The sequence below is a fragment of the Parasteatoda tepidariorum genome, chromosome 2, assembly GCF_043381705.1.
Source record: "Parasteatoda tepidariorum isolate YZ-2023 chromosome 2, CAS_Ptep_4.0, whole genome shotgun sequence".
In the NCBI taxonomy this organism is placed as follows: domain Eukaryota; kingdom Metazoa; phylum Arthropoda; class Arachnida; order Araneae; family Theridiidae; genus Parasteatoda; species Parasteatoda tepidariorum.
Window position 1 is genome coordinate 76,225,678 of NC_092205.1, and position 15,589 is coordinate 76,241,266.

A 15,589-nucleotide genomic window follows, 5' to 3' on the forward strand; every position below is an offset into this window, starting at 1 on the left:
TGAGTTACTTTAATATATTTTGGCTTTTATTTTTATTTTGTCTGAACTGTACTGTATACAGTAAAAAATTCTTGACAAAAATACAGTAAAAAGTACTGACAGTGTCTTTTTTGCCATAAAATTCATTTCTAATTTAAGACTTTACGGAACAATAAAATCAGATATGCTGTAATTTTAACAGTAATATTTACTGAATCCCTGTAATTAAATAAATATTACTGTAAAAAATATGTTGTGCAATTTTGCGGTAAAACGGATTTTACTGTAAGACAAATTACTGGTCCATAGTGCGGGTGCTTTTTACCGTAATTTACCGTTTTTTTTTCGAGTGTAAAGCTGTGAATACTTCTACAAAATATATCTGATGCACTATATACTTTTTCTTTAATACGATAATTAAATCTGAATACTGAATGTTAAAGAAAATTTTAAAAACTTAAGTCTCCATCCAGTCATAAAGTCACCACCCTGGGTGAGGTTACCTTGGATTAACTAATTTTTCACCTCATTTTACTAAAACAATATCCTACCTCATGGAATGTATTTTTGATATGGAATATGAAAACAAAAATTTGAAATTTAGCTTTAAAAGTTTTCAATATCTGTAAAAATCGAAAAACCTGAAACAACAAAAGAAAAAGAAAGAAAAACTAAAAAACCTTACTGTACTCCGTTGCAAGTTAAAAAAAAGATCATTATGGTATAGGATTTAGGTAATCATCTGAGATTGCATATAGTTCTGTTATGCAATGGCTGGTTCCCGGCAATGGCTTATTGATTCTAATTCCGCGTCAGGCTAACCGTGAGAGGGTTTCACGGTTTTCCTCACCATGCAACGCAAATTCGGGTTAGTTCCATCAAAAAGTCCTACACAGAGGTAAATTTCTCCGAATGCTTGATCCAGGAGTTCCCTTGTCCGCTGGATTGGGTTCAATATTACAAGGCTACGGAGTTGAACATTAGTAGTCGTAAGCCCTAAATAGGTTCTGCTCTTCAACGATGATTACAGAATAAAATAGTAATAATAGTAACATAAAATTAAAATATTTCAGAAAAATAAAGGTGCAAGTTCAAAGGCACACGAACAACATGTCCATAATTGGAAAGCGCCTCTAGCAGCATAAGATGACATTTTTGGTCCTGGTTTCCTAGGTAATTCTTAATCCTCATGATGTGCTTTACATCCTTTAGAGGTTTGTCGCAGCATTAACGGGACACCCTATTCAGTAACTATTTATATTTACGATAAGTTAAATAAGTATTATCTAATATATGATGTATAATATATTTCAGTATTGACACTTATTTTGTTACTTCATTATATTTTGCTTATTTTGAAAATATGTAGCAGATATTCAATCAAATGTCTTAAAAATCCCTGAAAACATATGCTCTCGGTGAATAATTTTTAATGAAAAGAATAGCCATTAGGTTTAAAAATATCTTTTAAATAATAAGTGAATGTCCTCTCGCCATCTTATTCAACACGAAATAAAAATATTCGAACATATAAATGTTATTGTATAATGCGAACACTTAAAACACTTAAGCATTATTTAGCTAAAATCAACACTTAACACTTTATCCTTAAAATCAGACAAAGTTTCTAAACATGAAAACGTGTATCCAAAGGATTGCATAATACTGACAGAATATAACAGCGGTACGAAGTGGCTACTTTTGTTTTAAATAGCTGTGATAGTTGAGTTATAGGATTAAAAATTAGATTAAATTGATGCTATATTAATTTTTAAGTAAATAGCTTGGATGTAATCCTGTAACATATTTAAAGTACATTTTGATGATATACTTTTATAAATTTTGTAAAACTGAATTCGTCCGCTCTTTATCACTTTTAATTTCTATCCTACACAAACTCTTGCGAAAAAAAAATTATTCAGCAAATAGTTAAACAAATTTTCATAAAATATTAATATTAAAAGCAAACTTGTATTTAATTAAGGCATCGCTGTTACTATTGTATGTTTTTTTTCTTCTTAATTTAACTCTGTGTTAATAACGTTGATTAAACGGTACGTAAAACTATCAATTCTAAGATTAGATTAAATGTCATTTAGTTAAGATACTTTGAAAATAACCGGAGCTTTGAAGTCAAACTAATTATCATCCGAAACTGAGTCTAACTAGCCTTCATATTAGGCTAACAAACGTAAATAAATTTTAGTTTCATTGTGCTTAGTTAACTGCAAGATTTCAAACAGCATTAATTTGTTATTGTATATCATCTTATTTTGCTAATCAATAAAATTACAACTAAATGGATGAAAAGGAAAGAAAAATGAAAGTAAACTAACTAAATAGTCCTTATATACGCATTCTAATACTTCAAGGATTGCGACATAAGAAATTTCAAGTATTCATTTCAATATAACCACTTTGTAACCACCACTTCAAAGATTTCAATTAAAGGGTTTGTACGTGAAACGAACATGACTAGAGCAACAAAGTAATAAATGAAACAGTAAAGAAAAAGGAAGAACTTCAGACACTTGACTAAATCACAAGTATTTTAAAGTTGATTAGTAAAGTAAGACAATGAATGAAATAGTAAGGAAAAATAAGAGTTTACAAGAAAATTTTCCGTCCGCATGCTAGTTTTTCAATAATATTTGCGACATAAATTTTAATTATTCTATTAAATGCAAAACAAATCTTTTTAACTATTTTAGAACTTCGGACACTTTATTATGAGAATCCATAATTTAAGCAAAGTTGACTGGTAAAATAACGCAGGGAGTTAAATAGCAAAAAAAATAAAGTAAATATATAAATTATTCCTTATATCATGCTATGTTAGTATTTCAAGGATCGTGACATAAACGGTGCAAAGTACTCTTTTCAGTATAACCCCTTTGTAACAATTTTAGAACTTCGAAGATTTCAATTAATGGGTTCCTACGTAAAACGAAAATTTAGTAAAATAAAGTAATGGATAAAAAAGCAAAAAATAAATAAATAAATATAAATCAATTTCTTGCATAACTCGCTATCCACGTTCTACTTAATCGTGGATAGCAAGTTATGTAATCAAACGATCCTAATGACATAAACAACTTAAATTGTTCGGTTTAATGCAACTCAAAACTTAGTAATAATTTTGAACTTCAGACACTTGACTAAATCGTAAGTATTTTAAAGTTGTCTAGTTAAACAACGCAATGAAGGAAATAATAAAGAAAAATAAGAATATATAAGAAAATTTCAGTCCACATGCTAATTTTTCAATGATTTTTGAACATAAACAATTTTAATTTTTCTATTACATGCAATACAAAACTTTATAACTTAAAACACTTCATTCGGAGAATTCATAATTTTAACCAAGTTGACTAGTAGAAAACAGTAGTGAATTAAATAGTAAAGAAAAATAAAAGTAAATATATGAAATAATCCCTATACCATTCTAGTATTTCAAAGATTGCGACATAAACGATGCAAAGTACTCTTTTCAGTATAACCATTTTGCAACAATTTTAGAACTTCAAATATTTCAATTAAATGATTTCTACGTGAAACGAACAAGACTAGTACAACAAAGTAATAAATAAAGTTAGTAAAGAAAAAGGTATAAATCAATTTTTAAAACTCGCTATCCATATTCTACCTAAATGATCTACACTTAAATTGTTCTTTTTAATGCGAAACAAAACTTTAACTATTTTACAACTTCAGACACTTCACGAATTCGTTTGTACTTTATGGTTGACTAGTAAAACAACGTAATAAATGAAACAAAGAAAAGTAAATATACAACAAAATTCTCTAACCACATTCGAATGTTTCAATGATCTTAGCAACATAAACAATTTTGATTTTTGTACCTAATACAACATAAAACATTGTAACTTTTTAAAAAATTTAGACACTTCATTCGGTGGATTCGTAAGTTAAACAAAGTTGACTAGTAAATCAACGAAATGAATAAAATAGTCAAGGAAAATGAATAAAATAGTCAAGGAAAATGAATAAATGAAAGTAAATTTATAAAAAAAAAAATCCTTACTCACTTTCGAATGATCTTCGAGACAGAAACCTTTTCAATTTCTCTATTCAACATAAGACTTTGCCGTTATTTTAGAGTTTTAGAGACTTCACCAGAAGGACTTGTAAGTAAAACAATGTTGACTCAAAACGTGATCTAAACCTTTTACGACAATTCCGTCGAAATCGTAAACAGTTCTCCACATTAACGATTCTGGAAACACTTTCAACCAAAACGCGCTCTTCCAAAATCATTATAAATCAACAAAGTTGCTTCGCTTCAAAAGACAAATTGCTTTTCTTCTCTCCAAACTCTAAATTCTTTGCGACGAAGTGAATCAACGCTGTTATTTCGAAAGTTATAAATGAAGGCGTAAAAGGAATGGTAAATGCAACCACCACTTTCCAGATCTCGCTCTTCTTCCAAAGAAAGTTCATTAACTATAGAAGGTGTCTCGTCGAGCAACTATTACATGGAAGTGAGTAGAATAACACAGGCAAGTTATTGGTAAATACAGCTTACTTTGCATCCTGATACTTTTTAAGATAAAGTTGTAATCCCATGAGAATATTTGAGATTTGTCTTCGGCTTCTTTTTTCTCCTTTCTTCGCAAACGTTAACAACTGAGACTCTAAACGTGACTCAAATTTTCTTGCAAAAAATTAATTTTGCTGTAAGTTCAAAAGTGATTAATTGCTTATGAGTTTTAATTTTTGTATGATATCTAAGTTTTTTTTGTACAGCCATAAGAGGCCTGAGGCAAATAGGCTTTTCTTTTATCAAATCAATCAAGCCAGATATTCTAGAAAGTAAAATGTCAACACAGGTGGGCATTGGAGAAAAGAGATATTCTAAAAAGTAAACTGCACCTGGATCTCTGACGCTCAAACTGCAAGTTTTCACCTGAAATTGGTCCCGCGGTCACATTAAAGACACGGTTCCCAGTAGAACATCTAAGCCAAGCATCACTGGCTGCGGTCAGTAAGCGGGTGGGTGACCACATTGATCAGCCTGCGTATGGACCGAGTGTGCACGGTATTGGTCCTCGTTAAACTGTTCTGCCGTAAAGTGCTCGACTTCGCATGCAGATCATCAGGCTACCAAAGCAGGGGAGTCATACCCCCCGCAGAGGATCAAAATTGCGATGACAGGTCTTCGGATCATCCTCAGGGATNAAGAACATGCTTGAGTCGCGATGGCTCAGGGGATAGAGCGTTAGCCTTCCAATGCGACGAACTGGATTCGAATCCCAATAGATACGAATTCCGCATCCGGCTAGCACCAATCACAGTGCTGACCTGAAATATCCTCATTGGTAGACGGATCATGGGTTAGAGTTCCCTTGCCGTCAGGCTAACCGTGGGAGGTTCTCGTAGTCTTCCTCTCCATGTAGCGCAAATGCTGGTTAACTCTAAGAAAAAGTCCTCCACGAAGACAAATTTCTCAAAATATCCGATCCCTTGTCTTCTGGATTGGGTTCAAAATTACAAGGCTATGGAGTTGAACATTAGTAGTCGTAAACCTATAAAATTGGTTCTTCTGTTCAGCGACGATTATTAAAAAAAATGAAAATGCTTTGTTTAATTAAGATTCCTTGTGTAAAATTTTTCGTTTCGAAATTTCGAAATTATTTCACTACTAAATAAAAAATTTGATCATTCTCTGTTGTCATTTATCAGATTTTTTAAGGGAATTGCAAATTATGGTTTTTTGTCAAAAGAATTTTCGGTCAAATATTGCAAAAGATAAAAAAAAAAAAAGATATACTTTAAAAGTTTGATCATATTTAAATTAAACAATTAAATAACGGAAAGGAGATTTATTTCTAACTCTAATTCTCATACCTGCAGAAATATTTTTACAATCCTCAAAAATTCATCGGTCTGGTATTAGAAACCCTCAAAGCATGAAAACGAGTACTGCAACATGGGCTGCTTTTTCATGACATGAATTGGATCCTATGGTCCGATCATTGATTGAAAATGCTTATGTTCAGTTACTTGGAGACCACTTGCAACCATTCATGGACTTACAAACAGTGAAATCTGTATGGATGAGAAAGCGCCATTGTTCGCGACTGGTTTGAAGAACATTCTGGACAATTCCAGTGAATGATTTGGCCACCTAGATCACCCGACAGGATTCCCATTGGACATTTATGGGATATAATTGACTGGTAAGTTCGCATAAAATCCTACACCAGCAGTACTCTCGAAATTATGGACATATATTGAGGCGACATGGATGAATAATCCTATGAGAGACTTCCATCTTAGTGCGGATTTCAGGAGAACTCCTCCAGACACCGGTCTGGAGTCGTGGCGGCTACTATGGTTACGAGGAAAGGTCACTTCGAATAGGGGTGTGAGGTGAACAGTTTTTTCTTAATCTTAGCGTAGGTCGTCGTGAGTAAACCAATCGACACCTTCTTTCCGCCATTTCAACCCTATTAGAAATGTGCTCTCGCTTGTTACCATAGCAGCAGATAGCCCCAGATTTTCAGTATGGAGGAGTTCTCCTCAAAGCCGCACTATACTCGTTAAGTCCATGCCACATAGAGTTGCTGAACTTTGTGAAACTGGAAAAGATCTGACGCGTTATTAAGAGGACTTTTAAGAGGACAGGACTTTTGTCACAAGCTGAATTTTTACTATTACAATATCTGTCTTACTGTGTTGGGGTCGAAGACAAATTCGGATTAATGAATGTAATGTTGCAGATGTACTCTATGAATTCGACTACAAGGTTTAAGAGATATAAATTAAATGCAAACTAACTATAACAGTAATAATTTTCTACAATGCTTATAGTATTTTTTCATAATATCAACTGTAATAGAGATTATTTTCATGAATTAAACTACAATGAGCTTCTGAGCTTTTTTTCTTATGGAAGTTTTAAATATAAAATTTCAATAATATTAACGTTTTGTTTATGAGAAGAACGAAGCAAAATGCCTTTTTTTAATTGACCACGCCAACTTGGAATCAATGAGAAAAATCTCTGACCACCTCTAGATATGGGAAGGCTAAAAACTAATCAAAGCAGTAATCTAATGTTACGGGAGAAAATGCATATTTGCTTAAAATTTTGTATGAAATCTGTTGGTCTAAACTAAACGAAGGTTTTAATGAAAGAAAAAAAGTAAGAAAACGGCCAAAATGTATACTTATAAAAAAATTTAAAAAAAAAAGAAGAAAAAAACAATTTTTGGCATTGATTAAATTTTGAAATTTTCCTCTCAAACAAATCTCAGCATTATTTCAAAGTATTTGTTTTTAAATTATTATTTATTATGTTTTGCTTCCTAAAATAAGTTACACAAACTAATTTTTAGGGAACTAAATAGAATTGAATTTTTCCACAACATTAATTACGGGTCTTTATTCATATATATTTTATTCTAATTGATTTAAAACTGGGGTTGAATGGAAATTTTGAGTGTCATTTTCATATGCAGAGTGCTCATTTAAATAAGCAGCAATTAGTTTCATTTGAATTTGATTTCATTTAGTTTGCAAATAACTTTACATTGTTAATTTTCCTAGCATTCATTTCCGTAAAAATGGTCAAATTTTATCAGAAATTCTTGTTTTCATAATAGTTCTTTTTAACATACATTTTGTAAGAATACAAAACTTAAAAGTACATTTCAATAAATAAAAATGGTCGAGCCATGCTCTAAGGGATCATGATAGAATTATCAAATTTTATCACATATTATAAAACTATATCCATTACCAAAGGGCTTCGATAAAAATTAGAGCCTTTTGGTGCTCCATAGAAACAGAAACACGGTAAATTATACATTATTCTGGTAGTTTTGACCATACCTTTTTGTTCTCATTATGGAAAAAAAAATCATTTTTTTTTAAAAATTTGCTTTTATTTTAAAACTAATCACAGCTGTCAAGCACAGTTTTTTAAATTCGAAGCAAACTTTGAAATATTCTGAAATATATAAATATGCCTGTTTATATTCTACTTGAACTTTTCCTTAAAATGCTGGGAAGCGACGCTATTTTTTTTTTAAATAATATATCTGTCATAAATCGTCCTAAAAAAGGAAACAGTTCCACTTTCTTCACGTATAAATGATGATTCTATTTTTTTCGCAAAGGAAAACATTTATAAAAATATTTGTGAATGATAGGCCAATTTTTCTGTCTTACTACATTGTTATTATATTTATTGACAAAAAAATCTTGAAAAATTTCTACCATTTCAAAGAATTTCTAGTTGTCGCCAACATTCAGAGTGATTTTGAAATGAGACGTGAATAATTTGTTCATCCTTCTTTTTTTTTATTTTTACATCCAATCAATCAAAGTTAAAATCCACAGCTAGTTATTAAGTCTGAAGTATCAAAACAGCAACCTTTTTTAGACAGTTATAAAATGTACATTTATAAATATAAACTGATTTATTATTTCGGAAGGAAAAGGAAATAGCTTGTTTGTCAGTTCATTTTTTTGGCATTATTGAAACTTAGCAAAATTTTACATTAAAAAAAACTTAGACAGTATGAGGTGTTTTTTTTTACGGAAAAGCCATGAACAATTTTCTTAGCTTATTTTACCTGCTTGTTTTTGATAATATTTTTTATTTTCAATTAAAACTTCGGCTATAGCAATTAAAAGACTGTAAATTTCAAAATTTTACCGTCTTTTAACTGCTATAGCAGAGTGTTTTAAGTGTTTTTTTATATTCATTCATTCTATATACGTTTATATTAATGTTTTGATATAAACGAGTGTTTAAGTGTCTGTCTTATAAGTGTCTTTCACACATCATTTTGCTCAATAGCATAAGTTTTTACTTAAGAATAAGAAAAAACATTACGTTCTAAAAAAAGCTATTTTTTAAATATGCAGTTAACTTGAGTTACTTTAAAATATTTTGGCTTTAATTTTGTTTAAACTCTACTGTATACTGTAAAAAATTCTTGACAAAATTTCAGTAAAAAGTACCAGCGTCAGTTTTTCACCATGAAATCCATTTTTACCTTAAAACTTTACGGAGCAATAAAATCAGCTATACTGTAATTTTCACAGTAATATATTTACTGAATCCCTGTAATTAAATAAATATTACTGTAAAAAATATGGTATACAATTTTACGGTAAAAAGGATTTTACTGTAAGAAAAATTACTGGTTCATAGTGCGGGTACTTTTTACCGTAATTCACCGGGTTTTTTTTCGAGTGTAAAGCAGTGAATATTTCTAAAAAATATATCTGATGCACTATATACTTTTTCTTTAATACGATAAGTAAATCTGAATACTGAATGGTAAAGAATTAAGTCTCCAACCTGTCATAAAGTCACCATCATGGGTGAGGTTACCTTGGATTACCTTATTTTTCCCCTTAATATGCCAACACAATATATAAACTATTTATATTTAAGATAAGTTAAATAAGTATTGCATAATATATGATGTATGATATACTTCAGTATTTACACTTATTTTCTTACTTTATTGCTCTTTGCTTATTTTGAAAATATGTAGCAGACATTCAATCAAATGTCTTAAAAATTCTTGAAAACATATGTTATAGGTGAATATTTTTTAATGAAAGGAATAGCCAATAGGTTTAAAAATATCTTTTAAATAATAAGTGAATGTCCTCTCATCATCTTGCTCAATGCAAAATAAAAATATTCAAAGATATAACTGTTATTGTATAATAAGAACACTTAGCACACTAGGTCTGGTTTGTTAGGACAAGCGCCTTATCTGGGCATCAGCGTGACGTCAACGTCCCGCTGACGCCAACAAAATACTGGTTTGTTAGCTCAAGGCCTGGTTTCTTAGAACTAGCGCCTTATCTGGGCGTCAGCGGAAAGTTGACGTAGAGCTGACATCAAAAAAAATACTTTTTTGTTAGCTCAGCGTGAGCAGTTGGTCCAACGCAGACATTATCTCTCATTGCGCATGCGTTGATAACGTAAACAAATATTTATTTTGAATTTATATTGATTTTGTTATTGTCGACCAGTGTTTTAGAGAGCAAATAATGACTTTGTCCAAGAAAAAACACATTATAGCTGAGCTAAATGAAAAGTGCTATGTTTAATGAAGAAGCTATGTTTAATGTCAAAATCAAAATCTTGGCTGATTTCAATGTGCTGTTGGATGTTGTCCGCCATTGCTTCTGGGGTTAACGTCACGTTGTAATCCAACTGCAAATGAGTTGGACGGCAACTGTAGTTCAAGATGAGCGTTCGATGACGTATACTACCAAACTCACAAATGGACCAATCAAAGGTTAGCGCTGATTTCCAGCTGACGGCGTCCTGTCCTAAGAAACCAGGCCTTAAGTATTATTCAGCTAAACTCAACACTTTATGCTAGATACTAGAAATCAGACAAGACTTCTAAACATGAAAAAGTGTATCCAAAGCCATGCATAATACTGATAGAACATAACAGCGCTACGAAGAAGCTACTTTTGTTTTAAATAGCTGTGATAGTTGAGTTATAGGATTAAACATTAGCTATATTAATTTTTAAGTAAATAGCTTGGATGTAATCTTGTTAGACAGTGTTTCCCAAACGTATGAATTTTGCGTACCCTTTCTAAATTTTTCGTAATGCTGTGTACCACTAATAAAAATATTAATATATTTTTTACAATGAAAAAATTGCACAAAATTAAAAATCACCCTTAGCTGTTGATACCATTAACTATTAACTGTTAACTCTGCAAAAAATAGCCAGTAGAAAAATACGCACACGTAAATTTTCATGACTAACTTTATTTTTAAATAAAATTTTTTGAAATTTTCGTTTGTTGCAAGATATTTCGCATAAGAATGCGTACCCCATCTAAACCGTTCCCGTACCCCTGGGGGTACGCGTACCACACTTTGGGAAACACTGCTGTAACATATTTAAAGTACATTTTGATGGGATACTTTTATAGATTTTGAAAACTGAATCTGTCGGCTTTTTATCAGTTTTAATTTCTATCCTACGCAAACTCTTGCAAAAAAATATTATTCAACAAATAGTTAAGCAAATGTTCAGGAAATATTAATATTAAAAGCAAACATATGTTTAATTAAGGCATCGCTGTTACTATTGTATGTTTTTTTCTTCTTAATTTGACTCTGTGTTAATAACGTTGATTAAACGGTACGTAAAACTATCAATTCTAAGATTTGATTAAATGTCATTTAGATAAGATACTTTGAAAATAAATTTGGAAAACCAGAGCTTTGAAATCAAACTAATTATCACCCGAAACTGAGTCTAACTAGCCTTAATATTAGGCTAACTAACGTAAATAAATTTTAGTTTTATTGTGGTTAGTTAACTACAAGATTTTAAACAGCTTTATTTTGCTATTGTATATCATCTTATTTTTATAATAAATAACACTGCAACTAAATGGATGAAAAAGTAAAGAAGAATGAAAGTAAATTAACAAAATAGTCCTTATATACTCATTCTAATGCTTCAAGGATTGCGACATAAGTAATTTCAAGTATTCATTTCAACGTAACCACTTTATGTAACCACTACTTGAAAGATTTCAATTAAAGGGTTTGTACGCGATGCGAACATAACTAGTGCAACAAAGTAATGAATGAAACAGTAGTGAAAAAGAAAGAACTTCAGACACTTGACTAAATCGTTAAGTATTTTGAAGTTGACTAGTTAAGTAACGCAATAAATGAAATAGTATAGAAAAATAAATAAGAGTTTATAAGAAAATTTTCCGTCCACATGCTAACATTGAGACATAAACAATTTTAAATATTCTATTAAATGCAACACAATTCCTTTTAACTATTTTAGAACTTTAGACACTTTATTATTGGAATCCATAATTTAAACAAAGTTGACTAGTAAAATAACGCAGAGAGTTAAATAGTAAAAAAAATAAAGAAAAGTAAATATATAAATTATTCCTTATATCATGCTAGTATTTCAAGGATCGCGACATAATCGATTCAAAGTACTCTTTTCAGTACAACCCCTTTGCAACAATTTTAGAACGTCAAACGATTTCAATTAATGGGTTTCTACGTAAAACGAAAATTTAGTAAAATAAAGTTATGGATGAAAAAGCAAAAAATAAATAAATAAATATAAATAAATTTCTTACATAACTCGCTATCCACGCTCTACCTGATCGTGGATAGCAAGTTATGTAATTGATCGATCTTAATGACATAAACAACTTAAATTTTTCGATTTAATGCAACACAAAACTTAGTAATAATTTAGAACTTCAGACAATTGACTAAATCGTAAGTATTTTTAAGTTTTCTAGTTAAAGAACGCAATGAATGAAATAATAAGGAAAAATAAGAGTATATAAGAAAATTTTCTGTCCACTTGCTAATTTTTCAATGATTTTTGCAACATGAACAATTTTAATTTTTCTGTTAAATGCAATACAAAACTTTATAACTATCTTAGAATTTCGGACACTTCATTCGGAGAATTCATAATTTTAGCCAAGTTGACTAGTAGAAAACCGTAGTGAATTAAATAGTAAAGAAAAATAAAAGTAAATATATGAAATAATCCCTATACCATTCTAGTATTTCAAAGATTGCAACATAAACGATGCAAAGTACTATTTTCAGTATAACCCTTTTGTAACAATTTTAGAGCTTCAAATATTTCAGTTAAATAGTTTCCACATGAAATGAACAAGACTAGAGCAACAAAGTAATAAATAAAGTTAGTAAAGAAAAAGGTATAAATCAATTTTTAAAACCCATTATCCATATTCTACTTGAATGTTCCGAACTTAAAATGTTCTTTTTAATGCAAAACAAAACTTTTTAGAACTTCAGACACTTCACTAATTCGTTAGTATTTTATGGTTGACTAGTAAAACAACGCAATAAATGAAACAAAGAAAAGTAAATATACAACAAAATTCTCTAACCACATTCGAATGTTTCAATGATCTTAGCAACATAAACAATTTTGATTTTTGTACCTAATACAACATAAAACATTGTAACTTTTTAAAAAATTTAGACACTTCATTCGGTGGATTCGTAAGTTAAACAAAGTTGACTAGTAAATCAACGAAATGAATAAAATAGTCAAGGAAAATGAATAAAATAGTCAAGGAAAATGAATAAATGAAAGTAAATTTATAAAAAAAAAAATCCTTACTCACTTTCGAATGATCTTCGAGACAGAAACCTTTTCAATTTCTCTATTCAACATAAGACTTTGCCGTTATTTTAGAGTTTTAGAGACTTCACCAGAAGGACTTGTAAGTAAAACAATGTTGACTCAAAACGTGATCTAAACCTTTTACGACAATTCCGTCGAAATCGTAAACAGTTCTCCACATTAACGATTCTGGAAACACTTTCAACCAAAACGCGCTCTTCCAAAATCATTATAAATCAACAAAGTTGCTTCGCTTCAAAAGACAAATTGCTTTTCTTCTCTCCAAACTCTAAATTCTTTGCGACGAAGTGAATCAACGCTGTTATTTCGAAAGTTATAAATGAAGGCGTAAAAGGAATGGTAAATGCAACCACCACTTTCCAGATCTCGCTCTTCTTCCAAAGAAAGTTCATTAACTATAGAAGGTGTCTCGTCGAGCAACTATTACATGGAAGTGAGTAGAATAACACAGGCAAGTTATTGGTAAATACAGCTTACTTTGCATCCTGATACTTTTTAAGATAAAGTTGTAATCCCATGAGAATATTTGAGATTTGTCTTCGGCTTCTTTTTTCTCCTTTCTTCGCAAACGTTAACAACTGAGACTCTAAACGTGACTCAAATTTTCTTGCAAAAAATTAATTTTGCTGTAAGTTCAAAAGTGATTAATTGCTTATGAGTTTTAATTTTTGTATGATATCTAAGTTTTTTTTGTACAGCCATAAGAGGCCTGAGGCAAATAGGCTTTTCTTTTATCAAATCAATCAAGCCAGATATTCTAGAAAGTAAAATGTCAACACAGGTGGGCATTGGAGAAAAGAGATATTCTAAAAAGTAAACTGCACCTGGATCTCTGACGCTCAAACTGCAAGTTTTCACCTGAAATTGGTCCCGCGGTCACATTAAAGACACGGTTCCCAGTAGAACATCTAAGCCAAGCATCACTGGCTGCGGTCAGTAAGCGGGTGGGTGACCACATTGATCAGCCTGCGTATGGACCGAGTGTGCACGGTATTGGTCCTCGTTAAACTGTTCTGCCGTAAAGTGCTCGACTTCGCATGCAGATCATCAGGCTACCAAAGCAGGGGAGTCATACCCCCTGCAGAGGATCAAAATTGCGATGACAGGTCTTCGGATCATCCTCAGGGATGTTCCCCAGACCGTCGCCAATAGCCCATTGTGCAGTTCTAGTGCGACGTAAATAAAGTACCTAACTACCTCACCTAAAATTCGATTAAAATATGAAATGTGATTTTTTAATTCAAATAAAATGCTTAGCTTTACGTATTACACTGAAACGGTAAGAATACACAATTTGTTGAAATTCCATATTATCTTTATTGGGCATCTTTAATGGTCATACATCATCCAACCATTGCCAAGCATATAGTCCTATTTTTAGGGCTCTATCTCTTAACGGCCATAGTAGGATTGCCAAGCAATTTCGACCCTGGTCAGACAATGTAGACAACGCCCAAACTAATAACCCTCTTTCCAAACTTCCACACCGCAACCAACGAGTGGATTTTCAGTCACGGCAAATTCACCGTGTACAAACCGGTTGTTTTGTCGGCTTTCAGGATCGAACTCATTACCCCATCTTTGTGGGTAACGCTTTAACCAACTGCGCCACCAAACACCTGCCCACAACCTTATAAAATTAGTAGCAATAAAATTTGATTCTTTTTCTGGATGATAGGTAGGTACTTCATTTACGTCGCACTATAAAGCTGCAAAATGGGCTATTGGCGACATTCTGAGATACATCCCTGAGGATGATCCGAAGACATAGCATCACAAATTTGATCCTCTGCAGAGGAGATAGTTCCCCGCTTTGGTAGCCCGACATGCGCGCGTTTAGAACAGTTTAACAGTTTCGAGAACCGATTCTACACACCTTTGGTCCCCTTGCAGGCTGATCAAAGTGGTCCCCCACTAGCACATGAACCGTAGCCAGTGATGCTTGACTTCGGTTGCGCTAGTGGGAGCCGTGTCCTTATGATCGCTCCACTGCGGGACAAATTTTGTGTGAAAACTTGCAGTTTGAAAGTCAGAGATCCAGGTACAGTTTGCTTTCTGAGGTGTTAAGATTGATTTGAAGTTTATTTGAAGTTTACTTCGAAAACAACCTTAAAAAATCAACCATCATAACCTATAATCAATCTGTAATCAAGGTGTACGAAGTTGTTTTATTCTCGCTTGAGGTTGTTTAGAGGTTGATAGAAAGCTGCCTCAGAACCGACAGCTTAGGGAGGTTGTTTTTGAGGTGTACAGGTTATTTTTTCAACATTTCAAGCGAATAAGCAATTTTGAAGTACAAATAATTCAACTAAAAGTAATACTGAGTTATGTATGAAATAGATTTTATGAGATGTAAATGAGGTTTAAGTTGAGGATCATTCATGAGGTTTATTTATTTGGTGAAAAACTCAATC

At 31.7% G+C, this 15,589-nt stretch overlaps 1 protein-coding gene across 1 annotated transcript in view; it reads right to left on the reverse strand.

Annotated features, from left to right (window-relative positions):
* The window catches only part of LOC107453683 (uncharacterized), a 303,673-nt gene extending 298,746 nt beyond the window's left edge, over positions 1-4,927 (reverse strand). The window contains exon 1 of the mRNA XM_071177769.1: positions 4,029-4,927. The gene's annotated coding sequence lies outside the window, so the exon portion shown is untranslated. The remainder of the gene's footprint in view (positions 1-4,028) is intronic.
* Positions 4,928-15,589: the final 10,662 nt, after the last annotated feature.